Here is a 26,628-nt window from a genome sequence, read left to right as displayed (position 1 = left end):
AGCCAGGCTCGATGTAAAACTCTTCCTTATAGGGGTGTTACACTTTAGACCTCCAAACAAGCCTATCCCTCTGCCCTGACACCTTAACTTCATCCTGGAAAAGCTTACCCAACACCCATTTGAACCTGTTGGGACAGCTTCCCTTCAGATATGTACATGGAAAACAGTCCTTCTAGTGGCTATCTCATCAGCCAGAAGGGTTTCAGAGCTGCAAGCCTTAATGGCTTGCCCCCCATACCACAGTCCCCAAGGAGAGGGTCACCCTGAGAACTAACCTCTCCTTTATGCCCAAGGTGGTCAATGATTTGTCTCTAAACCAATATATATCCACCTGCCCACCTTCTTTCCCTCTCCCACAAATAAAGGGGAGGGGATACTCCACTCCGTGGATGTATACAGGCAACTAAGATTTTACCTGGGCAAAACTAAATCCATTAGGAAATCTAAACAACTCTTTGTTTCCTTCCATCCCAGAGCATTGGGCAAGGCAGTCTCCAAACAAGCCATCGCATGTTGGATCAGGAAAGCCATCTGTCTTTGCTACTCCCACCATGGAAAAAAAAAAACAGGTGGGAGTAAAGGCCCATTCCACAAGGGCAATGGCCACCTCCAAGACTTTCCTAAAAGGTCTGGACATGACTTCTATTATGGAAGCAGCCACATGGTCCACTATCCCCACTTTCACCAAACATTATAATTTAGACCAAGTCTCCAGAGCATGTGCAGGATTCACCAGGGCAATCCTAGAGGGCTTTGTAGAATCCTCTTCTGCATCGACCACCCTCTCATCCAACTAAGCTGTGGTACTCTCCCACATCAAGAATACTGCAACTTAGGAATAGAAGGACATAGAATAGTTGTGTAAAATCTTACCATAACCATAGATGTCCTTCTCTTCCAGATTGCAGTATTCCTTCCCACCCATTAATAACCCCCCTCATCATTCTCCTTTCATCCCAGCATCACCCTGGACCTATCTATGCTACAGAAGGACCCCAGGGTCCCATACCTGACACCACTGGCATCTTCTCCTGCTGGGCCTTCTACTCTACCTGCTGAGCTTCAAGTTCTGAAGATTGTGTTTGCAGACGTCACATTTAAGGCCCCTGGTTTATGGCCTTATGTGTTATGTCCCACATAGCTGCAACAGCCAAGCTGAAGCTTTTGAATAAGAGCCAACGTACGAGTCACCTGAGGGCAGGAAATCCCTCAGGAATACTGCAACATGGAAGAGAATGACATCTATGGTTATGGTAAGATTTTACACAATTATTCTTTTTTATGAATCCAGTGATTTGGCAGACATTAAAAATTCCTTACAGAGTAATCTGTCAGGAATACTGGGTAAGTAAATGAGTGTAACTAAGGAAATAATGTTTTGAGCTATGATAAAGTCTTTCATTTTTTCCCAGTTAGGATACAAGATCTGAATTGACTAAACATAGCAAGGCCTTGTTAAGTTTGATTGTGGTAGCTGCCAAAGAAACAATTACTAAAAACTGGAAATCAAAGTCTAGATCAGCCATACTTGAAGTAGTGAGTATTGTAACAGAGATAAAAGAACAGGAAGTTGGGATCTTTGAAAAAAGGTAGGAATACATTGTATAGAAAAATAATAGAAATTGTGGCAACAGTATATGCAGAAAGATGTTTTGGAGGAGGAATGGGTTTTAAGAGAGGAACTGAACACTTTAATGTTGGATTGATTATGTTGTATAGAACAATACATATGATAAATAATTTCTGTAAATGTGAAGTTACTAATATGGTTTGATTACTTTTATATAAATGTAAATTATGTATACAGGATGCATAGGGACTTGCACTCTTGGCAAAACACTTGTTTTTTATGATGTGCTTTCAAAGAACTCACAGCTGCACAAAAGCTAAGTGTAAAAAAGTAACCTAAAAACAAAATTAACTCTCAGATAAAGAAACAATGAAGAATAAACTTATTAAAGCACATTTGTCTTTATTAAGCAAAGACTCCTTCAGAAAAAAAGACTTATACATATGTTTGGATTCACATTTCAAAACTCACAAGTATATCACAAATTAACTGTCATTTAAAGTGACAGAGTACAAATTCTGTATTCAATCACATAAAAAATAGCACTTCTTAGGTCTGGCTTTAAGCAGGCTTTTTAAGTTCAAATAATAATTAGGTTCTATAATATCAGACGTGTCTAACTTTATCTGCCAAAATAATTCATTCTGTTCTAGTATATTGATAATGTTACTGCATGTGTCATTTTTCCCCACGTTATCCAAAATATGAAAATAAAATCATTTAAAATTAGTACAAATGATGGAATATCTAAATAAAGCATTTAGATCAGATTTATCTGTAATACATATTTGTGTTTATACCTTCTCCATTCCCATTTTCTAACAGTTTTTCTAATATAAAAGCACTGCATGTATTACATACAACATACACTATACTCTATGATTTACAGTAACAGTTGTCCTAAAGCCAAAACATCTGCTTATGTAGTAGAAATCAATTGCATGACTTTTCTATATATATTTACATATTTTGCAAAACAAAAAACAGGGGTACGTGTCCAGTTCCTTGTTCAACTGCATCATTTTATTTTGGAATTATTGCTCTGTTCTAATTTTTTGCTTCCCAGATTTTTTTCTCAAAAAGCACAACAGTAATTTCCAAAACCTTGGTACAGGCTTGGGTTACCAGTACTAACTTTCCATTTGTTAGAAACAATGTGTCTGATGTCCTTAACATCTACATTATGCATAGTAGAACATGTTCTATCATATTTTGTATCTATGCTGTTTTCTGCATTATTATTACTGCACATCTGCAGGTATAAAATAGAACTATAGTGTATGCAACTGGCAGCCTTCACATAATCATAAGAAAGGGGTTACCAAATTCTCACTGTAACCTGTAGCTAAGTTCATATTTTCTGCTTAGACAGTTCATTTTGAAACACTTCTTCAACTGTGATCATTCCGGTTGGTCTTACTGCTTGTCCTTTTGCTATGCCCTTCTTAACATGTAATGGTTGTCCCCTTGTAAACGTAGGCTTCCTGTAAATTTGTAATGCATAATTTCTGTACCCTCATCATCATAAAGTACCATATTCAAAACATTCTAGTCATTTTAGAACATTTTTGATAAATGATACAAAAGAAGTCATATTCAAAAAGGCAACAAAGTTAAAAAAATAATGATTCACCACCCTCTCAGACAAAAATTAATAAATCAAAAAATAAATCAATCAGATACATGACAAACCATTGACTGGGCAGATTGTTGAAAGTCATATAATCAAGCAATCAGTCCATCGCAAAAAATCCAAATTAAAACAACACCCACATACAGCAGAAAAATGCTTTTGCAGGGTGGCAAGCCCCATGCACCCCCCAACACCCCCTGCTACTTATTTATACCAATTCTGAGATTGTACTGTAGTGGGGAAAAGGGCAAATTTCCTGACCCCCTACTGTAATGCAGTCTCAGTCAGAATAGTTCAACAGACTGAATTTTCAGTCTTATGATTTTGAGCATATAACTTTTGACTATCTGTTGGTTCAATCATTTAATAGAAACACAAATAAATCATCACTGAAATGTTCATAAAATATTATGTAGTTACAATTTTACTCTTACATAACTGCTCATCTTCCTAGTTAGCCATTACTAAGTTGGCAAACGTGTGAGCCATATTAGATCCCATGGGGACTCCCTTTGTTTGACGGTAGTATTTGCTATAAAAAAGACAGAAATTATTTTCTAAAACAATTTCTACTCAAATAAAAAATAGAGCTACCACCACAGCAGGAAGTTTTGAGCACTGGCATAAGTAATTCGCAAATGTTCCATGCCTATATTTGAGGTATAGATGTGCATAAGGATGTTACATCCACACTTTCCATATCATAATTACTTGTTCATAGGTTCATAGGTTCATAGGTTCATACTAGGCTATCTGCCCAAGGGCATTTATAAAGTCTCTGGTGAATGAATCCCTCCAGCACAGCACGTTCTATTTATAACGTGTCAAGTTTAAGTCTCCGCCTTTGTGTTCTGAGGGATCTAGATTTTGAGACCCTTATCCTTTGAGGAACTTTGGCCTTTGGCCAGCAGAAGTCTGGTAGGTCAGTGGTCAGATCTAAATCCCAAACGGCATCAATCATAGGTCATATGAGTACAGGGGTGGATGACAGACCCTCTGATGGATGTGAATCCCTTCATGATCAGGGTGGGCGTATATGTGGGTTTTCCTAACTACTTTAAGCAAAAATGAGAGTCAAACAAAAAAAGTACATTGTCAACTTGGGGTCCCCAGATCCTGATGACTTTTATCTTGATGTATGGGTCTACTGGGATGAGTTTTTTTTCTCGGGTGAGGGGGAGTGGTGTATTGTGTCAAGGCTCCCCGAGGTAGGCTGTATGCTGTGCCTTCTGCCTTCCCCATCATGGACTCCTAAAAGAAAAAAGTCAACCAAGTTTAAGGCAGGATCTGCCTTCTGCCTTTGACCAAACATGTGATCCAAAGTCTCTGCAAGTCCTATCTCTTTATTTATGAGTTCCATTATGATCCTCTCCATGGCTTTGCAGATAAGGCTATCCTGAGGTGAGGCTAAGATTAAACAGCTGTCTCCCATGGATTTTGCTGTGTTTTTGCCTTAGTGAGGCAAGCTGGGACCTGTTGGGTTTGGGTTTTGGGCTACAATCCTCTCTATCTTCTATCTCTGGGGGGGGGGAGTTGTGCGAAAACCTGTCAGCCAGTATGTTAGCAATGTGTGTGTGTAGGTTCAGTAATTTCATCATCATTTTGAAATAATTTGAGCATATCTGGGAGTTTCCTCCTTTTCTCTATATAACCAAAGAAGGCCTTATGATTGTCTTTAGAGTCCTTACATGAGTAAATTTGTCCAAACATTGCCATGAATATTTCAGAAATTATGTCATCAAAGGTTGATGGCTCCTGTGCAATATTTGAATTTTGATGTTAATTTACATGAATGATTTAGTATAGACCCTTACAGGAAAAATACTGCAAATAATGTATCTAATTCTGCATGGTCCAACCCCTCCTTATCGCCTGCTATTTCTCTGTATTACCTAGACTCCATTCCTTTCTCTTTTTCTAATGTTGTTAGTTCTTCTGGCCTAGCACCCCTGATTTCTTGCCTGTTTCTTTTAATTTCCTCACATTTTATTTCCACTCCTTTCTCCCTTCTGTCCTGTGGTTCTCTGATCATTTTCTCCACCATCTTCTGCTTCCTTTTTTACTCTTTAATCAGTGATATTTCTTCTTGACCATGACAATCATTTCTTCCTCACACATCTTTTCCTCCTCTTACTGATCATGAGTCTCACTTCTTTATCTTCTGTCAAACTTAATTTCAACATCTCTTTCACAGAATCTGTTTCTATCCACACCTCTTCGTAGGGCTCCTCACCTTTGTGCATATATATGTATATATAATTGTATAGAGATTTAGGCATACTTACTTTACTAGAATACATATTTAGTAATATTATTTCCACGTGCCTCTACTATTTCCTTTTCTTTGTACTTAGATGGTGTGTGTAATGCTTTATATGGATAGTGTGTCAATCAGTGCATGCCCTTGTTGCAGAAGTTACTGCATGCTGGGGCTTTTTCCACTGGCCATCTGTTAAAGATGAGCACCATCCAAACAGATTTGCCTAGTTATGAAATGGAAATAAAATTGTAATAAAAAGGTGTTTGAGATGCTCTGGCAATTATTCAAGTAGCAGAAACATTTCTGACTCTGATGCAAACTTTTCACTCACCATTCTTTTTTTTTGGGGGGGGTGTTTTTTTTTTGTTTTTTTTGTATGTTGGGGGTAAGTCAGCTACAATCAAGTATTATATTTAACAATTCACTTACAAAATAGATCATAAGGTTTTACCAAAATTTATAACAAGGTTAAATTCAGAAGGTTATTGGAAAAATATATTTATGTATATATGTGTGTGTGTGTGTGTGTGTGTGTGTGTGTGTGTGTGTGTGCATATATATATATATATATATATATATATATATATATACATATATATATATATATATATATATATATATATATATATATATATATATATATATATATATATATATATATATATTTCCTCTTGGTATGTTCCACTATATTATATGACAAAAACATCTGAATTGTTTAGATCTATTAATTACCTAAGGTAATAGCTAACTATGTACTGATGAAGGCAAATATACATATATTTAAAATGTTGAAAAGTTATTTCAAGTGCAAATATGTTACTTGTTTTAACAACTATCAGTTTTTGAATGCTTGTGTTAACTTTTTTTTTTTTTGAAATAGCCTTTGCCTAATGTTATCCAGGTATACTTAAACAATAAATAAAATGAACATGTAATGAAAATGAGAGGCCCTAATGTGACTTTAATATAACCTTAATCAAATTAGGTGCATACAAATAGCTTCATATTGGGGTTCCTATTAGATTGTTGAAGACGTATAATTTTGAATGCGTCTTCACCGAACTTAAAATAATGAAAACTGAAAACAGCGAAGGGGCATATGAGCGATTTCTTTCCCTGGGAAATAAATCACTTGCCCCCCTCCGGTAGTTTGCTGTTTTGTAAACTGTAGTGCAATCTCGGAGTTGCTATATTTAGTTAGGGGGGTGGGGGGCTCAGCTTTGTGTGTAGTGATATATATATACATTTTTTGGACAAGCGATTTCTTTCCCAGGGAAAGAAATTGCTCATATGTAGTTTCGCTGTTTTCAGTTTTCATTTTTATGGGTTCGATGAAGACGCATTTGAAGTAATGCATCTTTGACGTTGTGATATAGACCCTTCATATTGATGGTTTATGTAATTACTGACTTTTTGGTAAAGAATTCCTGTAAATACTTGCTGTGTGTAATTTTCACAGCTTACCTTACTTTATCTTATTACACAGATTGTTACCACTATTACACACCTCACAAAGGTGACAGTGTTCTCTGAGCACTCCTTGGCCTATGGGTGTATTTTTCTGGAAGTCCAGTAAACAGTAAATGCTGAAAAAGAATTTGGGTCCACAATGAAATCTAAATTTGGTCTGAGTTCTTTAGAAAGTATAATAAACATCTTTGTCAGGCAGGATCATTAACATTTAAAGTTATACACTTTACACATACCTTTTAATCTGATGACTTTAAAATAGGTACAAAGACTCTTAAAAATTGCTATATCCAGTCAATATATCTGGAGACTTATTATAAAATTTGATTAGCAAATAGCACCAATTGTTTCCCACTTCTAGGAGTACCTTGGGACACTACTCAAAAATGCAAGTTTAAAAAACTGAGACAGGCAAAACTGTGCAAAAATATAAACATATTATCAAAACCATGGACCAAAAATGTTTTGCTACAGAACTTCAGATCATATTGCAGAGTACCAATGGGCTGGCATTGTACTGTGGGGTATTGAATGGGCTATCCAATGGGGTTTTCCCACAGTACAGTCAGACAGATTTCAGACACAGACATGGGAGCATCCAAGGCTAGAGGTGGACACCTCAGTGGAGCTGTGTGAGCATTAGCCACATCCAGGAGAGATCCACAGCCAGGGATGGAGGCAGCCGTGGACAGTGTGAGCAGTGTGGCAAAAACTGAAACAGTGGATGCCATTTGTGTTAACCTCGTGTGTGGTCTGGCAGTGTGCACCTGTCACCTAGCATGATCATACTATCCAGTTCCAGACAGCCACATAGACACACTAATGCATGCTAAGTAGGCTGCAACTGACCTCAAAGTTGAGATGTATCTGCGCCAGGTCCCTACACGAGGTGGCACTCTGCCTGTACTGCAGAATACTCTGCAGTCCCTGCATTGGTTGAATGTCTTTATTTAAGCTATGCAGCACACTGATTAGGTCTGATATGATCTGATTAGTGTTCATCTGTGGCTGGATCTCAGAAGTGCACATCTTCTGATTGAAACCAAGGGTAAAACCCAGGTCAAAGAATGCTCTGGCGTCATGGCAGTGATGGCCACACACACTTTTCCTCCCAATTACACATGTTCACTCTGTGGGGTGGTGCAGTTCTCTGATGCCACCTGTAGTAGTGCTGTTTATGTATCTGGGGTGGGACTTACACGGAAGGGACTACCTATGCTGAACACAGGAGATGCCAGAGGTCATCCTAGACCTCCAAAGTCCCTTCAGCTCTGTTAAAGGGGAGTTTGACCTTCACTTGTAGCACTGCTGGCAGAAGCACTGTGCCAAGTGCATAGTGCCATCATTGTCAGTCTCTAGAGACCTGGTGACATCAGGCATGTGCCTGCTTGTTATGCTGGATGTTCTCCCAGTGGAACTTGTAAATGCATACAAATAACTTCATATTGGTAGGTTCGTAGGTAATTACTAGGTATACAATCCAGGGGACCATTGAGGAGCCTGGCACAAACTCCCATTTGCCTCAAAACACTGTCTAAGTGACTTGCTCAAATTCACAGAGTAGGCAAATGAAGACTGGGGGAATAAAACCCCATACCACAAGAATAAGCCTGTTAATAGTTTGTAGCTGCAGTCCTCTGCTCCAACTGCCAGATTTGTTAAATCCAGTGCTTGTTTGTGCCTTCCACTACCTTGGAGCACACAAATAGCTACATGCAAAGAATATAAAAAGCCTGGGGGCATGTATGTACCTTATGGTGCAGGTTGCTTCTATTGCAGCCCTGATGACCTTGAGTGACATAAATGCAGATGTGTACATCATAGTAAACCATGCAGAGGTTCAAGGCAATGCCCTGTTTGAATGGCATGTGTCACTTCTCAGCTCAGAAGTCCCCTGTAGCCTTAGGCAGTGACATTCTGATGTCAACTTCAAGACTCTAAATCCAGTACATGTCTGTGACTCTAACTAACTTGTAGCACACAAATAGCTGCATCCCAATATTACAGTAACCAGTCTGTTTCTGCTGTTTGACTGTACAGTAGGTCTGGCAGTTATAGCTGTAAATAACTTTTGCAGCTATGGATATGTTGTACTAATTAATGGTTGTTTTTGTTTTGCAGTAGCTCAGAAGATTAAAGAGAACAGAACTGCTTGCCAGAGGAGATAGGCCAGATCCTCCATTCAGTGACATTAGTGCACCCAGTTTCTGGCATTACTGTATGAGTATACTTAACTTGTTTACCACAGCACTGAGCAGTTGAATTTTTTTTACTTAGTTGTTCATTGGCTTTGCTGATTAGTTTTTCCTCCCTGTACTGCAATACTAAATAAACTGAAAAGCTAAATAAACCCCTATCTCACCCATTAGATTGCCAACTGGTTCACAGATAGGTTGGATATAATCAAAATTGGGGAACTTACCTATGCAAAGAGATCACTGCTGAATGGAGTCTCCTAGGATTCTAAGCTGGGACATCTCCAGTTTGGCAACTACTTTTCTGAAGTAAAAGCCAATACCGGCTCTGGCTGCCTAAATTTGCAGATGACTACAATCTAGGAGCAGTCATTGAATCCCTAAATGACTTAGCTATCCTGCAGGAAGATTTGTCTCAATTAAATGACTGGTGCCAAAATCATGGATTGAACTAAATGCCAAACATTATTGTCATTATTGTATGCTTGGTGAATGTCATCTATGCTGGGGAACTACCACATTGACAATACACCTCTAAGAGTTGACTTAATTTTTCAGGATTTGGGAACTTATGCAGACTGTGACCTAACTTTTGACCAACATGTGTCTGCTGATGTAAAAAGCCCTTCTACACTGCTCAGCTTATAAACAAAGGAATCCAGATCTAGGGATGTCATTATCCCCTTTTACTCAGTCTCCATTCAGCCAGTCATTGAATGTAATGCCCCCTTTGGCATGTATTTGTCCAGACATTTGCAACAACTGGAATGCCCACAGAGTTATTTTACTAAAAGGATACAAGGTCTAAACAACATGTCCTACATGGACCGAATCAAAGCCCTGACACTATACTCAATATTCTACAGACTGCTAAGAAGTAACATGTATCTGGCATACAATGCATCCTTCAACCCATTACCAATGGAGTTACTGCACATCAGAAAGTCAGATAACATCATAAATACTCAGTCTAGGGATCTAAACCTCTTCTGCAACATCAACAGAACAGTTTGGAGGGACAGGTATATCTCGCAGGGGATACTGCTGCTCTGGAACAGACTCTCCATCCACATAAAACAAATTTCATCTTTGTTCATATTCAAGCACAACTTAGATCTACGGATGGGAAACAGATAATTTACTCAAGAACTGCTCCCTGTGCTATTACTGGACAGAGGCTGCTCCTAAATGCTTTATCTCATGTATGGGTTACCTCAAATTATCTATGATATGATCCCAGTTATTCTCATTAGGGATAATATATAGATGTGCAGTTGTTGTTTTTCATTTGATCTTCAACCTGTGGGATTCAGATCCAGCATGGATCCAACTCGACGATATACTTTAGCACTGGAGCTGAAATCTGAGCTCCTCCCCTAACCATAATGCCCTGCTGTCCCTCCTCCCCTCAGATATTGTTTGCCACTCATTCTGAACAGCATAGATCACCGCTTCTGAACTCCTTTATGCTGTTTATTAGAGCTTGATCATGTTTAAGTAGGTTTTATTTTTTAGTATTTTCTGTTTATCTCTCCTACCCTTACTACCCTCCTTGTGTTGGTGTGTTTCAGCCTCTAAAAAAAAAAAAAACAAGCTCTGTCTCTCTCTTTTTATTGTCTGGAATGCATGAGTGTGTGTTTACTTGTGCCCATGGCTGATACTTCTAAGCCAGGTTTCAAGAAATGTACAGAGTGTGAGCATAAGATCCCTCCATCTGATGCCCACACTCTATGCGTGGTGTACTTGGGGGTTCCCCACTTAGATTCCTCCTGCTCAATTTGCATGGGTTTTAACCCTCATGCACTTATTGACAGGAGGAACTGATCTTGGAGAGTCTATTAGCCCCTTCCTCAGAGGCTTCTATTTCCCTTCCCTCTGCTTTTGGGACTCAAACTCCCACCAAGAAGTCTGGAGAGAGAGACCAGGCCAGGCACAAGGAGCAGGATTGACATAGGAAGTGGTCTTCTGACTGGTCTTCCTCTACAGAGCTTCCTGCCAAGTCTAGGCCCATGTTGGTCCAAGGTTCTCCTCAGCTCCATCCACCCCATTTCTCCCTGAAGCCAGAGAGTTCCCAAGCCAAGTCTCCTGCCTCTGCCTCCCCTCAGTGCCATTCCAGGCCAGGGTCAGTAACTACCATTGTCTGGTCCACTCGGAGCCTGTCTGAAGCTGAGGTGGACAGGATAATGAAGTTTTTCGGGCCCAATTTAGCTTGGACTCTTGCCTGCTCCGTTCCCCTCTGGAGCTGTGAGCATGCAATCTGGCTTTTTTACAGATTTCTCCTTTTCCAATCTGACCTTTGGCTTCTTAGTCTTTGGGCCCGAGGTTTCCCAGTGTTGAGTTGTCAGTGAAGATGGTCTTTTGTACTGTGATGCTGACAGTTACCTTGAGTGGTTCGAGTCTAATGTCTTCGGACCAGACTGACTCTTGGAGCCATAGCTTCAGCTTTGGTTCCAAGGGGATGGCGTCGGCTATGAGACTTTTGGGGCTGTCCCTTCCCCTCGGGGTTTCGATGTTGTGAAGCTCAGCTCTGACTCCCCCTTCAGCATCTGCAGTGATGGTCCGGGAGGCTCTGACACCAACAGTTTCAGCTCTGGCTGCACTGTATTCTAGGGTCTGCTCACCTTCAGCCATTGAGGTGGTGGAGAGGGTCCTGTCAGCTCCTTTGAGGGTCTTAACACTTTCCTCCTCAGAGCCTTCCCTGGCTCCATCTGTTTCTGGGCCGGAATCATCCATCCTGCCCCCTCAGTGACAGCCTGTTGTCAGACTGCCCCAGGACATTCCTCTTCAGGAATCCCTCAAAGCTTCTGAGTCTTCCCTGGAGCTTCTCCCTCAAAATGCCTCAGAAGCATATGTGCAAAAGGAGACACTTAGATGCCCCCCCAGAATCTCTCATGGAAGATATGTATTTAGATGAGGGTGTGGGTTCGCCCGATCACCCCCTGATAATGTCTTGTTTGGAGACATCATGGAGATTCTGTGTCAGAGAGGTGGGTGGTTTTCCCCTAAACCCAACCCTGATGAGTCTGTATTCCTGGAGATGTTTGGCACAGGACCTTCTACATCTTGGGTGTGTCCCCACCGTGAACCCTTTGGTGGGTCTCATTTCCCATAAGGGCATGGAAGGAACCAGACATGGTTGAGCCCATTCCTAAGTGCTCGGACAAGGTACTCAGTGCCCTGTCGGACAGGCCCCATTGGTCCAAGGGTTCCTTTGTCAATTCCATGGTGGTTGTGGCAGCCACCAGAGAGCTTCTAGGTCCATCCTCCAGACAGGGATTCTAGGGTGATGGACCACTTTGGGAAGCGAGTGTATGCTTCAGCCACCTTCGCTCTGCATGCGCTGAACTATATGGCTCATGTCACCAGACTGCAGAGGGATCTGGTTAAGGAAATCTCTGTGTCTGCCACAGCGTCCATGTTGGCAGAGGAAAAGAAGGTTTTCTCTTTCTGACTGGCCACCCTAACTGCCATATTGAGCACATCCATGAGGCTTCTTTCTCATACGACTGAAGGTGCATCTAGGGTGGTGGCCAGGATGGGCATTGCCATTAGGTGGCATGTCTGGCTCCAGCTTTGTGCTTTTTCAGAACTCTTTAAGACATCATTCATGAACACCCTCCTTGACGGGTCCACTTTGTTTGGTCCTATTGTTTGTGACATTCTTACCCAGAGCAAGAAAGATGGAAAAACCTTGTCTGCTGTTGGGATCTGCTTCTCTACTCCACAATGTTCCTTTTCTAAGAATCAGCATGGGGTCAAGAAGTAGTGTTTTAGAAGTCTCAGGCCTCTTCCCGTTATGTTCAGGGTCAATCATCCCCCAGGGGCAGAGGGGGAAATGATAGATGCTGCCCAAGTGGCAGAGGGGGTCCAAGGAACAAAGGGTCTCAAGATTCTTTCTCAGATAGACCCTTTCAGCAATCCTGAGGGATTGCCTGACTGCTCTACTTTGGAGGTAGTCAGGAGGCACACCCCTCTGCACCCAACAGTCTGGGGATTCCATCATGAATGATCGTTAGGTACCCTAAATCATATCCAGAAGTTATTCCATCCCATTTCTTTTTCTTCCCTCTCTGAAGAGAAACCTCCCGGACATTCCACCCAGCTAACAGGAGGAGGCAGCCATAGAAATCAACAAGCTGTTTGAAAAATGAGTCATCCAGCCTGTCCCCCCCAGACCAGTATAGATCACACATTTATTCCAGGTTATTTTTGGTGCCAAAGAACATGGGGGACTTCAGACCATTTCTGGATCTCACAACCCTGAACCTGTCCATTGCCAAAACAATGCTTCAGATGGTCACCCTACAATCCATTCTGCCCTTTCTGCAGAACAATGACTGGATGTGCTCAGTGGACCTTCAGGATGCATACTGTCATGTGAAAATGAATAGATGCTCCAAACAGTTCCTTTGCTTTCAGCTGGGAGCCAATCAGTTTCAATTCAGAGTGCTCCCTTTTGGACTCACCTCTGTCCCTGGGTGTTTACCAAAGTGATGGCTGTAGTGGTGGTTCACCTGCAGCTGCAAGGGTTTCAGGTCTTCCTCTACCTCAATGATTGGCTCCTCTCTGCTTCCTCCAGGCATTGACTAATTCAAGTCAGGGATTACCTCCTTCTCCTAGCACTTTCCCTGGCATTATGATCAACCTAGACAGATCAAACCTGGAACCTGTTCAGGTGTTTGATTTTATAGCTGCTCAGTTGGATACAGTAAATGGCAGGGAGTGTCTACCTACAGACAGGTTACTTTCACTCCAACAGCATGTGAAGTCTATTCTACAGTCTCCTGCCCCTCAGCATGTATGGTTCTTCAGGTGTTGGGTCCATGGTGGTCACGATAACCCTTCTACCAACCACAAGCCTACACATGAAGATTCTTCAATGGACCTTAGTAGTAGAGTGGTCCCTTCTTGAGCCTCCTTTATCATAGCCGGTCCAGCTATCCTGAGTTTGTCGGGACTCTCTTCGGTGGTGGCTCCAGTCCCCGGACCTTCTTCTGGGCTGCCCATTTGTTCTTCCTTCCCCCTCAATCACGGTGATTATGGATGCCTCCCTGCTTGGGTGGAGAGGCATTGCATGGGACAGACAGTCCAACACATGTAGTCCCCCTTGGAGACCATTCTGCATATCAGTGTCCTGGAGATAAGGGTGGTGCTTCTGATGTTGCAAGCCCTTCAGGCCTTTCTTCTTACTGGGACTATTGCCATCCAGATGGACAACATGTCCATAGTCTGGTACATCAACAAACAGGGGAAACCAGATCTTATCCCCTTTTCCATGAGGCCATGAGATTGTAGCAGTGGGTGATCTCTTCCAACCAGTTTCTGGTGGCAATGCACATTCCAGGGAAGTCCAACATTCTAGTGGACAGGCTAAGCAGAACCATTCTGATGCCTTACAAGTGGTCTCTGAATCCATCAGTAGTGGATATGATCTTTCAAAAATGGGGTCATCCTTGCTGTGATCTCTTCACCTGTCCTTTCAACATGAAGTGCATTGAGCTTTTTGCTCTGATCTGTTGGAGTCACCCAGAGACACTCTGGTCCAAGCTTGGCCCTCCAGTGTATTTTATGCTTATCCTTCTCTTCATCTGATCCCCAAGTTTCTTTAGAAAGCACAGCGGTTGAAGAGCAAAGTCATCCTCATTGCCCCCTTCTTGCCTTGCCAAGTTTGGTTCCCCACTCTTTAGTCTCATCTGGTGTGTCCTCCCTGGACTCTGGATCTGGTTCTGGATCTTCTTTCAAACCCATCAGGGATTCCACACCCAGACTTAGTCAACCTAAAGCTCACCTCTTAGCTGCTCCAGTTGTCTTGATGGCCAGGACTCTCTGGCTGTCTTCACCAGTCAAAAAGATCTTGGGTGTGGATCACAGGGCTTCTACTAGGAAGATTTATTCCAGTAAGTAAAAATGTTTCTCTGTCTGGATGTCTCAGTACAGACTGGATCCTTTTACAGCTCCTGTTCCTGCCATTTTAGATTTTTTAGCCCATATTGTTTAAAATGGCACTAGTTTTTCTATGATTAAAGTTCAATTGCCAGCAATTTCAAATTTCCATGTGGGGAAAAGCTCAGCCTCCTTGGCTTCTTCAAAGCTATGCAAGGCCTTTTTAAAGAGTTCATTCCTTTCCAGACCACCTATCAAGGACCTCACGCATCCTTGGGATCTGACTCTAGTTTTACAGGCCCTAGTTTATCCGCCTTTAAAACAAGCTGTCAATTTGTAGTTCTTATCATGGAAGACGTCCTTCTTGGTTTCTGAGTTGCAGGTGTTGTCTATTAAACCTCCCTATCTTCTCTTCCATAAGGACAGAGTGACTCTTCGTACTAACCCATCTTTCTTACCAAAGGTGGCTTCTGAAGCTAATATTACCCAGGTGATTAATTTGCTGTTTTTTTTCCTGAATTATCAGAACAAAGGGGGAATAAATATTACATCTGCCTGATGTCCACAACAGATGCGATTTTATTTGCATAGAACCAAAAGTTTTCGACAGTCGGGTTAATTTTTTGTATACCTTTCTAAGCCACATCTGGGAAAGCCTATTTCAGGGGTCACTCTTCCTCATTGGATTTCTATCTGCATTTCTATGGCTTATTGTTCCAACAGTTTGCCTCTACCTGGCCCTGTCTGGATGCATTCTACCAGGTCAGTGTCAGCTTCTGAGGCCTTTTTGTCCAGGGGCCCTATTGATAACATTTGTTTGGCTGCTACTTGGTCATCTTTGCATACGTTTATCTCCCATTACAAACTAGATATTCTCTCCAGGAGCAGGGCTTCATTTGGCTCAGCCATGCTCCAGAACATCCTTGCATGAGGCCACCCCAGGGTTATTGTAGCAAGGGACTCTGTCCCATAGGTTGATGATCAAATGAAAAACAACTACAGATAAAGAAGTTATATACTTACCGTAACGTTCCATCTGAGTTGTTGCTTTTCATTTGTCTTCAACCATCCCTCCCTCCTTCCCCCTGCCTTTTGGTGTATGTGGACTAGACACATGCAGATGCAGGCTTCTTCTTGACCCATGTTTGGTCTCTGTGTGCTTATACCTTATATAGTCAGGGATTACGTTTTTTGGATTACATTTTTTCTGCTGGGGGGGGGGGTTGGTGCTGTCCTGCAGCAAACTCAACCTGAGGGAAGGAGGGAGAGTGGGGCATTATGAGTAGGTAGGAGCTTGGATTTTGGCTCCAATGCTGGAGTGTATGGCCAAGTTGGATCTGTGCCAGATTCGAGTTCCATAGGCTGAAGACAAATGAAAATCAATAACTTAGATGGAACATTATGGTTAAGTACATAACTTTTTTTATCGACCATGGGGTGGGTGAGGCCAATCTATAACCAAATGGGATAGGTTATTTTGAACACAAAGAGGGAAATTGGCTAGGTTTAAAATGTCCTGCAAGGGCAGCTAGCCTAGTACTTACCAATGAAGCTATGAACCTATACTGTCCTAAACTGTACCAGTTATATCGGCATAGGTGTACTTGTGTGTGACACCCCTGCACTGGTCCAGTAATCATGGAGCCTCAATCCTCACCACTGCTCACACACACACACACACACACACACACACACACACACACACACACACACACACACACACACACACACACACACACACACACACACACACACACACACACACACACACACACACACACACTTTGACATTTGCTTTCTATACAAACACACAGACATTCCTGGGGAAGGCTGGCACAGGTTTACTAGCTTTGTTCCCTTTTTCCCAGACTATAAGGTAGTTATCACTACTACCAACCACTCTTTATCAGCTACTATAGGCCCTTACAAAGGGTATCCAATCCTACTGTGTAATGTTACTATTATCCAAATGGTAGTGTTGACCAAGTCTTGCAAGGCTGTTTAGAAGTGGCCTGTACAGTGTCACTAATTACATATGCAAGTACTTTAAAAGCTTAAAATGTCTTACAAATATCAGCCACAAAGATAGGTTTAAATATATTTAATAATAAATAATAAAAGAACAAGACAATATTCAGTAAATCCAACACAGTTACTTCAGAGTTCAGAATCAAAGGAAGCATTTTAAAAAAACATTGCAGGACAGTCTCAAATAAATACAGAAAACATCTAAACTAATCTTTACTATACTCTTATCTATATCTAAAATATATGTTATGCCCTAGTTACTTACTATTAGCAAGTACGGATGTTGATGATAAGTGGATGTTTCCAGGTCAAAGATAAACTACAAAATGCAGTCTCTCTTTGAGAGAGTTCTTAATTCAATATCAAATATTAACTGCTGGGTTAGCTTGGATGACATCGCTTTTGTCACCTGACTTTAGTTCCCAAGCTAAACCAGAAACTAACATCTCTGTGTTAAAAATAAATATCTCTCAGATGTGCAGCTGCTAGGAAGTCATAAAGCAATAAAACATTTTTACATTTTAGACCAAGTAATTACTTCTCTCCAAGACAATAGAAAAACATCTAGCTCTAGACATTGTGTCTTACTGCTGCATTAAAACTAACTTTTATAGCACATTGTAAAGCACTTAATTTCAATTTATTTTCTTGACATTTTGTAAGTTAATCTTCTATGTTCCAGCAGGGTATGCTGTGGTTACATTCTTGAAGCTCAGTACATAACATACATTCCTGTATAAATCATATCAGTATTCACAAATGACATAGAAGTATTTACAAATTCCCTGATAGCTGGGCTGGCAGTGTCACAGTCCCCCCCCCCACAAAAAACGCTCAACCTAGGTTTTCAAGTGACCCTTGACAGGGTTGAGCTTACCTGGGAATACCTTACCCCATTCCCTGTCTTGAGAGCCCATCTGCATTGGCATTGCTAACCCCACTGTGGTGTCATATCATATCCTTGCAACCCTAGGCTGTACCTTATTAACTTGGCATTTTGCTGGCTGGCTTGATGTAGCCATGTTAAAGGATTGTGGTCTGTAACTACAGTGTATTTCCTTCCATACAGATAATGCTGAAGTTTCTGCAGTACTCCAACAATAGCTAGGCATTCTTTTTCTACAGCTGCATAGCATTCCTCCCTAGGCTTAAGCCTATGACTGAAATATACCACTGGGTGCTCTTCTCCCTCTGAAGAAACCTGGCTAAGTACAGCCCCCACTCCATGGTTTGAAGCATCCACCTGAACAACAAATTATTTGCTGTAATCTGGACTGGCTAACACGGGGGTCCTCCCAAAGCTTCTTTAAACTTCTGGAATGCATGCTCACATGCTGGGTTTCACACTACCTTATCTGGCTTGTTTTTCCTTGTCAAGTCTGCGAGGGGAGCAGCTATGGTACTGTAACTGGGGACAAACCTTCTGTAGTACCCTGCTGTCCCTAAGAATGCCCTCATTTGCTTCTTAGTAACAGGGGCAGGCCATGCCTGAATGGCTTCAATTTTTGCAGGTTCTGGCCTGATCTTACCACTCCCCACTCTGTGTCCCAGGTAGGAGACCTCTGCTATACCCACCTGACATTTGCTGGGCTTAATTGTCAACCCTGCCTTCTGTAGTCTGCCCAGCAACTCTCTGACATGCTGAAGGTACTCTTGCCAGGAATGGCTGTAGATGGCAATGTCATCTAGGTAAGCAAAGGAAAAATCTCCTGCTCCTGCTAGGATAAGGTCTACCAGCCTCTGAAAAGTCACCGGGGCATTTTTCATCCCAAAGGGTATTTTTGTGAACTCATACAAGCCAAAAGGATTCACAAAGGCTGACCTCTCTCTAGCACTGGGAGTCAAGGGCACCAGTAATGGTAAGATACTTAGCCCCACCCAGCTGCTCTAGGGCTTCATCTGTCCTAGGCATGGGGTACACATCTGATTCTGTGACTATTTAATTTCCTGTAGTCCACACAGAACCTGGTGCTGCCATCCGTCTTTGGTACCAACACCACTGGGGAAGCCCAGGGACTACTGGACTCCTGAATTACCCCTAGTTCCAACATTTCCTGTATCTCCTCCCTCAGAGTTTGTTTAACTCTCTCAGGCACCCTGTAAGGGGCCTGCTTAATAGGCCTTTGGGGTCCTGTATCCACCATGGTGCTGCACCAGGTGGGTTCACTATGTTTTCCGGTGAGCATGTCCCCAAACTCCTGTAACACTGCTCGGATTTCTCAAACATGGGTAGGGGATAGCTGCTGGGACATTGCTACCCCTTCCATTGAGGTGTAGTCCGAGCCTCACTGAGGAGATCCGTCACCAGATCTCCCTCAGGCTCCTCCTGCCACCCACTACAAATACTCAGCATGAGTTTCTCCCTATCATGGTAAGGTTTCATCATGTTAACATGGTACAGTTTGTGCCTTTGCCTCCGGCCTAGCAGTTCTACCATGTAGTTAACATTACTGACCTTCTTTACCACCTTGTAGGGTCCCTCTCAATCTGCCTGCAGCTTGTTGTATCTGACAGGAATGAGAATCATTACCTGCTGCCCTACAGCATACTCTCTAGCTCGAGCATTCCTGTCATACCAGAACTTTTTCTGCTGTTGGGCATCTGACAAGTTCTCCTGGGCCAAGCCAATGTGTTCACTTCCTGAGGTTTATTGCATATGCCACAACAGACTCCTTGTGGAATTCACACTCACCCTCCCACTCATCTCGAATCAGATCTTGAGGTCCCCTCACCATATACCCATACAGCAACTCAAAGGGTGAAAAACCTGTGTATTCCTGGGGCACCTATCTGTAAGCAAACAACAGATGGGACAAATATTTGTCCCACTCCCTATTAAACTGGTCTGCAAATGCCTGTAGCATGGACTTTATAGTAGAGTTTAATCTCTCAACAAGACCTTTAGTCTGGGGATGATAGGGGGTGGTCATTAGGTGCTTCACCCCACAGCACTTCTACAGACAAGCCAGCAGGTCTGACATGAAATTGGCACCTCTTTCAGTCAGTATTTCTTTTGGGAAACCTACCATGCTGAAAATCTCTAACAAAGCATTTGCCACCTTTTCTGTCTCAATGGAGGACAGAGCCATTGCTTCAGAGTATCTGATAGCATAATCTACTACCACTAGGATACACTTTTTCCCTGTGGAACTTGGGGTACTCAGAGGCCCCACAGTATCCATAGCTACCCTCTGAAATGGCTCCACACAGGCAAAGGCATCAAAGAAGCTTTCGCCTTGACTCCTGCCTTGTCTAACTTTTGGCACTGCTTACAGGTCCTGCAGTACCCTGTTACATCTCTGGAAATCCTAGGCCAATAAAAGTTCTGCATAATATGTCTCTTTGTATGTTTTATGCCCATATGACCTGCAAAGGGAATATCATGGGCTATGCCTTGAAGTGCCAGATGGTAGGCTCTGTGCACTACTAAGTGCTGTATTCTCTCAACCTCTAGCACTCCCTCATGGGTCCACTCTCTATACAGTAACCCTTTGTTCCAGTATACAGATTTGGTCTATATTACATTGTCGAAATCACAGGAGTTTGAACAATGTAATATTGAACCAGGAAGTGCGAAACCAAAAATGTACAAACACTCAGAACAGCAATTTTTTTTTTCCCAGGGAAAACAAATTGCTGTTCCGATACAAAAAAAAAAAAAAACCATGTACACTTGAAACTTAAACTAATGTGGGGGGCTTTGCCCCCCACACCCCCCTACTTAAATATACCAACTCTGAGATCACACCACAGTGGAAGAAATAGCAAAGCCGAGAAAACGGCCCACAGATTTTTTTCCCTGGGAAAAAAATCGGTGTTCTGTGGCTTCACTATTTTCACATTTCGAACATATGGGTTAGATATTACAACATTCGGACTCCTGTGAGTTCGATGTTGTAATATAGACCCTACAGATTCCCCTTTCTCTTGAGAATCAGGTACCTCACTAGCAACCTCCCTCAGGCCTTGCAGTGTAGGGTCTAAGAGCTGAGCCTGTCTCAACTCTCTCTTAGTACCCCTTCCCAGCTCCTCTTACACATGAAGTCTGGCATCCTCTGACAGCAGTACCTCACTGTCAGGTACTGGGTACTACTACTACTCACCTCTGCCCATGCAGTCACTTTGTTCAAGGAAACATTAGTACCCACAAGCAGCTGTGGCTCACCTTCAGTCTCACTGATCCAGAGTAGCTCCCTCCCTGAAGTAACCACCTCACCAGTCCTGGCTGCAAGTGTGCAGTCTGTCTGGGTCTCCCCCAGGCTACCAGACCAACATGCTTGTCTCCAAGCCTGACTGAGTGTAACTGCATGAACACACAGTACTGCATTATCAAAATCATTCCCTATCAGGACATATGCAGGGATATCCGTAAACACACCTACGTGCTGGCTTCCTTTTCCACCCTCCCAGTCAAGGTGAACCCTAATCAAAGGTATTTAGAATGAGGTCCCTCCTAAAGGTCTGACTGAGGTAGACTGCCCAAGCAAGTAGTGCTTCTCTGTAACCATCACAGGCTTCACAACGGTTAGGTCAGACGCTGGGTCTCTCTTAGTAGTGGCCTCTTTCCCATTCACTAAGATAGGATATAACCTCTTATAGTAGTTGGGTACTCTTGTTGTCTCGAGACAGCTGGCAACAGAGGGACATACACAATGGGAGGATTATAAGTACACACACAGTAAAGTGCAATTTCCCTTAAGAGCACACAGAGATCACAGTCAGTCTGGGGCTGGTTTCTGCCTCTTTCTCCACATCCCCAATAAAACTCCCAGTTGGCACAGCTATAGGGTTAAGATCTCAGCCGACTGGTCAAGCCAAACCTTCAGCACCCTCTGTGTCCAACCAGTCCCTGCCCAAGTAGCTCACACACACACACACACACACACACACACACACACACACACACACACACACACACACACACACACACACACACACACACACACACTTTGATATTTGCTTTATATACAAACACACAGACACTCCTGGGGAAGGTTGGCACAGGTTTACTTGCTATGCCCCCTTCTGCCCAGAATATAAGGCCCTTACAAAGAGTGTCCTATGCTACTGTGTAATGTTACTGTTATCCAAATGGTAGTGTTGACCAAGTCTTGCAAGGCTATTTAGGAGTGCCCTGTACAATGTCAATAAATACATATGCAAGTACTGTAAGAGCTTAAATATGTCTCACAAATATCATCCACAAAGATAGGTTTAAATATATTTAATAATAAATAATAAAAGGACAAGACAATATTCAGTAAATCCAACACAGTTACTTCAGAGTTCAAAATCACAGGAAGCATTTTAAAACAACATTGCAGGACAGTCTCAAATAAATACAGAAAACATCTAGACTAATCTTTACTATACTGCTATCTATATCTAAAAGAGATGCTATGCCTTAGTTACTTACTATTAGCAAGTGCAGATGTTGATGATGAGTGGATGTTTCCAGATCAAAGACAAAATACAAAATGCACAGTCTCTCTCTGAGAGTGTTCATAGGATCATTGGAGGTTACTAGGCTATTGGGCATGAGACCCTTATAAACCTAGTCAAGAGTTTAGCCCATGTTTAGACAAATCAGCACCAGATGTCCCTGTCCAGCAGGGACACGGGTGATCCCAGGGGTATATTTTCTGTTTACCATCCAGTTATCCAGGTTGCACTTAAAAAGGGGTAAAGAGGTACTCTGCTTGATTTGGAGAGGGAGTTTATTCCATATAGAATCATAGTTCTTAAATCAATATCAAATATTAACTGATGGATTAGCTTGGATGCCATCACTTTTTGTCACCTGACTTTAGTTCCCAAGCTAAACCAGAAACTAAAATCTCTATGTTAAAAATAATTATCTTTCAGATGTGCAGTTGCTAGGAAGGCATAAATCAATAAAATGCGTTTACATTTTAAACCTAGTAATTACTTCTCTCCAAGACAATAAAAAAATCTCTAGCGCTAGACATTGTGTCTTCTTGCTGCATTGAAACTAACTTTTATAGCACATCGAAAAGCACTTAATTTCAGCTTATTTTCTTCAAGTTTTGTAAGTTAATCTTCTGTATTCCAGCAGGATATGCTGTGTTTACATTCTTGAAGCTCAGTACATAACATACAGTTCTGTATAAATCATATCAGTATTCACAAATGACATAGAATTATTTACAAAATTCCAGGCTGGCAGTGTCACACTGTGTTAGCATCTCTGTTATACAATAGTGTGTTTCATTGTCAGTGGTTTACATTGCGTTGCTGATTTTTTTCTCCTTCCACATCTTCCTTTAGTAAACTGTACCACATAACACTGACCATTGTATTTGTGGCCTGGTTTCTTCTACTTTTCTTTCTTTTTTTAATTATGTTGATTCATTGCTTAGTTTTTTTCTCCATTTATTTTATTTTTTCTTCAGGACTGGCTGTAGAGGAAGCAGAGGTGAAGCAGAGTCCATCAAGCTCTTCACTTGACATGGCACTGACCGCTAAGTCCCAGCATTACCCAGGCTTCCTCTCTGCAAGGTGATGAAGGTCACCCTGTGAAAGGTGGCCTGGAGGGCTTATGGGTGGCTTCCACTGCTTCTTGCCCTTTGGGTGGCCTAGGCTGTTGACTGGAAAGTAGTATGAAGTGGCCCTCCTGGGACATGGCATGTGATGTTTAGCTGCTGACAGGAGCTGAGGTGGTCCAGAAGCTCAGTTTCCACACTGGAACCCTGGAGTGCCTCTTCATTCAGGTGACAGAGTTGCATATCTGGCCAGAGCCGACATTCACGCTACCTTATGTGGAGCCATATCAGAAGATCAGCCAAGTAGGTGGCTCACTTCTAGGTGAGTTCCCCTCTGCTGGCTTGGCAGGCTGTCCTCACTCCAGCCTTTCTCTGTCATGGTGTTCCCCCTCCTTGTGTGTCACTCTCCAGCCCTTGTTTGCTGTCCATTCTTCATCTGTCCTCACTCCAGCCTTTCTCTGTCATGGTGTTCCCCCTCCTTGTGTGTCACTCTCCAGCCCTTGTTTGCTGTCCATTCTTCATCTGTCCTCACTCCAGCCTTTCTCTGTCATGGTGTCCCCCTCCTTGTGTGTCACTCTCCAGCCCTTGTTTGCTGTCCATTCTTCATCTGTCTTCCACTCATTCTGAGTCTGCATATTTCCATTGTTGCCTCCCTGTTTTGTCGCCCTAAGTCACTCCCTGTCAGTTTTTATCTATGTTATACATTTGTGTATCTGCTCCTTCTGCTATCCATATACCCTCTTATCTACCCATGGGTTACCTTCATTTGACTGATAGCTGATTTGACTGACAAACATTTTAGTTGGACCAAATGGCTGAAACTTTATTTCAGTAATACTTCATCTGACTGACAGTTCAATTGACTGACAATTAGTACTGGCAGTGTCTAGAGCACTGTAAGGCAAATAAAAGGAATATGTCCTTTTCCCCCACTGTAGTGCGACCCTGGAGTTTGTATATATAGTTATGGGAGGGTGTGGGGGGGCATAGCCCCCCACTTACTTTTGTTTTACTAAACAATATAAAACCAAAAGCAGAGAATATAACATGAACCTAAGTGGGGGGCTAGGCCACACCCCCAGTGTGGGGGGGATGTGCCCCACACCCCCCCTAACTATATATACTAACTCCAGGGTCGCACTACAGTGGGGAAAAGGACATCTTCCTTTTACTTGCCTTACAGTGCTCTAGACACTGCCAGTACTAATTGTCAGTCAAATGAACTGTCAGTGAAATGAAGTGTCAGTGAAATGAAGTTTCAGTCATTTGGTCTCAGTCAAGTGATTGACAGTCAAATGAGCTTTCAGTCAAATGAAGGTAACCCCTAACCATACCTTCTCTATACTACATTACCCTCTACCCTTTTTATAAAAAATGTGCCTGCCCCACAAAAAGTTTACCTTTCTTCCCCATCTCATGCCGCTGTTACCTTCCTTTTTTCTTCTTTGTGTTCTTCTGCTTGCTCTTCCACCTTTCTGACTGTAGTGTCACCCTCTCTTCTTCCCATTTGTATAATAAATATAGTTTACTCTTAGCTGTGTAGCCCTTGCATGGGGTCCCAGCGGTGCCAACGTTACAGCTACATAGAACATTGATGCAAATTAGAGTACACACATAGCATCCACCTGCATACTGATGCCCTCAGGTCACGTGATCACACATAGCACAGTCTAATAACTAGAGCTCTGTTCATGACTTTGAGGCTTTATTTTGCAACAGTGTTCTGGGCATGTTTTCACAGTGTCTGCAGTTATGCATACCTAATCCCTGACAGGTTGGGCCACACTATGTTTACCTTGCCCAAGTTATAGCTCTAATTTATATCTATAGTCTTCTGGTTGTGTTATCTATGCAAGTCTCAGTCGGGAGGCCTTAAAGTAATCCTTCAAGTCAGGTATTCCCAAACTGCCTTGTTCCAAGGAGGGAATTAAGTTACTCTTGCCCTGTGCCTCTCCCTTTTAAATTCCTTCAGTTTTTTGTTGATTGCTGTCCATATCTTTTTTCACCTCAGTAAAAATATGCCTGAACCATGTATAACATTAGGGAGAATAGAAACATTTTATTAGTTGTATCAATTTTCTATATTAATAATCTGAGTTTTCCAGGCTCTTAATTGTTTTGTTTATCCACTGTTTAGTTTCTTCCCAAGTATCTTTAGCGACCAATTTTGTTTCCTTTTTAACCCAAACGCTCATATAATATAATTTTATTATGTTTCCATAAACAAGGATACGGCTGGTGTAACTCGTGTGTGAGAACATAATTCATTAGTATTATATTAATATTACCTCTGTTTATTTTATACCCAGAAAATGCTTGAATTGTCTCAATGTATTTAGAAAAATATAAATGTCTTGTTCTGTTTTTTTCAAGTATAATGTAATGTCATGTGCATACAAAACCAGTTTCTTCCTGCATCCTTCTCAGGTATAACCTTCTGTTTGTGAACTTCTTATTTTCCTAGCTAAAGGTTCCAGATGCAGAGAAAGTTGAAGTTGAGAAAGTGGGCATATTTACTTAGTTACTCTTCTCAGACCTATTTTATTCTTGCCTTTGAACCTTCATAAATTTTCTTTTTTAAGTCATATGTATTTATTTATTCATATACATCAATATCTGTGTGTGTGTGTGTGTGTGTGTGTGTGTGTGTGTGTGTGTGTGTGTGTGTGTGTGTGTGTGTGTGTGTGTGTGTGTGTGTGTGACACACACACACACACATATATATATATATATATATATATATATATATATATATATATATATATATATATACATATATATATATATATGTGTGTGTGTGTGTGTGTGTGTGTGTGTGTGTGTGTATGTATGCATGTATATAGATACAGATATATAGATATCTAGGGTCTATATTATATTATCGCATGCTTAGAAAAGCGAACGATAAATAATCGACCCCATGTAAGCGAAAATTACAACTTCAAAACCTCAGAACAGAGATTCTTTTCCAAGGGAAAACAAATCGCTGTTCTGAAATTAAAAAAAAAATACTTAAAAACATTACGTAATGTGGGGGGCTTCGCCCCCCCACACACACCCCCGACATGGTGGGCTGTGCCTCCAAC

At 41.8% G+C, this 26,628-nt stretch overlaps 1 protein-coding gene across 4 annotated transcripts in view; it reads left to right on the top strand.

Moving 5' to 3' along the window:
- LOC122796727 (exocyst complex component 3-like protein 4) overlaps positions 1–26,628 on the top strand; it is a 2,022,901-nt gene that overhangs the window by 1,754,276 nt on the left and 241,997 nt on the right. The window lies entirely within an intron of this gene.

The sequence above is a fragment of the Protopterus annectens genome, chromosome 3.part0 (genome assembly GCF_019279795.1).
Source record: "Protopterus annectens isolate FY-2018-M chromosome 3.part0, PAN1.0, whole genome shotgun sequence".
Classification (NCBI taxonomy): Eukaryota; Metazoa; Chordata; order Ceratodontiformes; family Protopteridae; genus Protopterus; species Protopterus annectens.
This window is presented reverse-complemented; position numbering and strand designations above follow the sequence as displayed.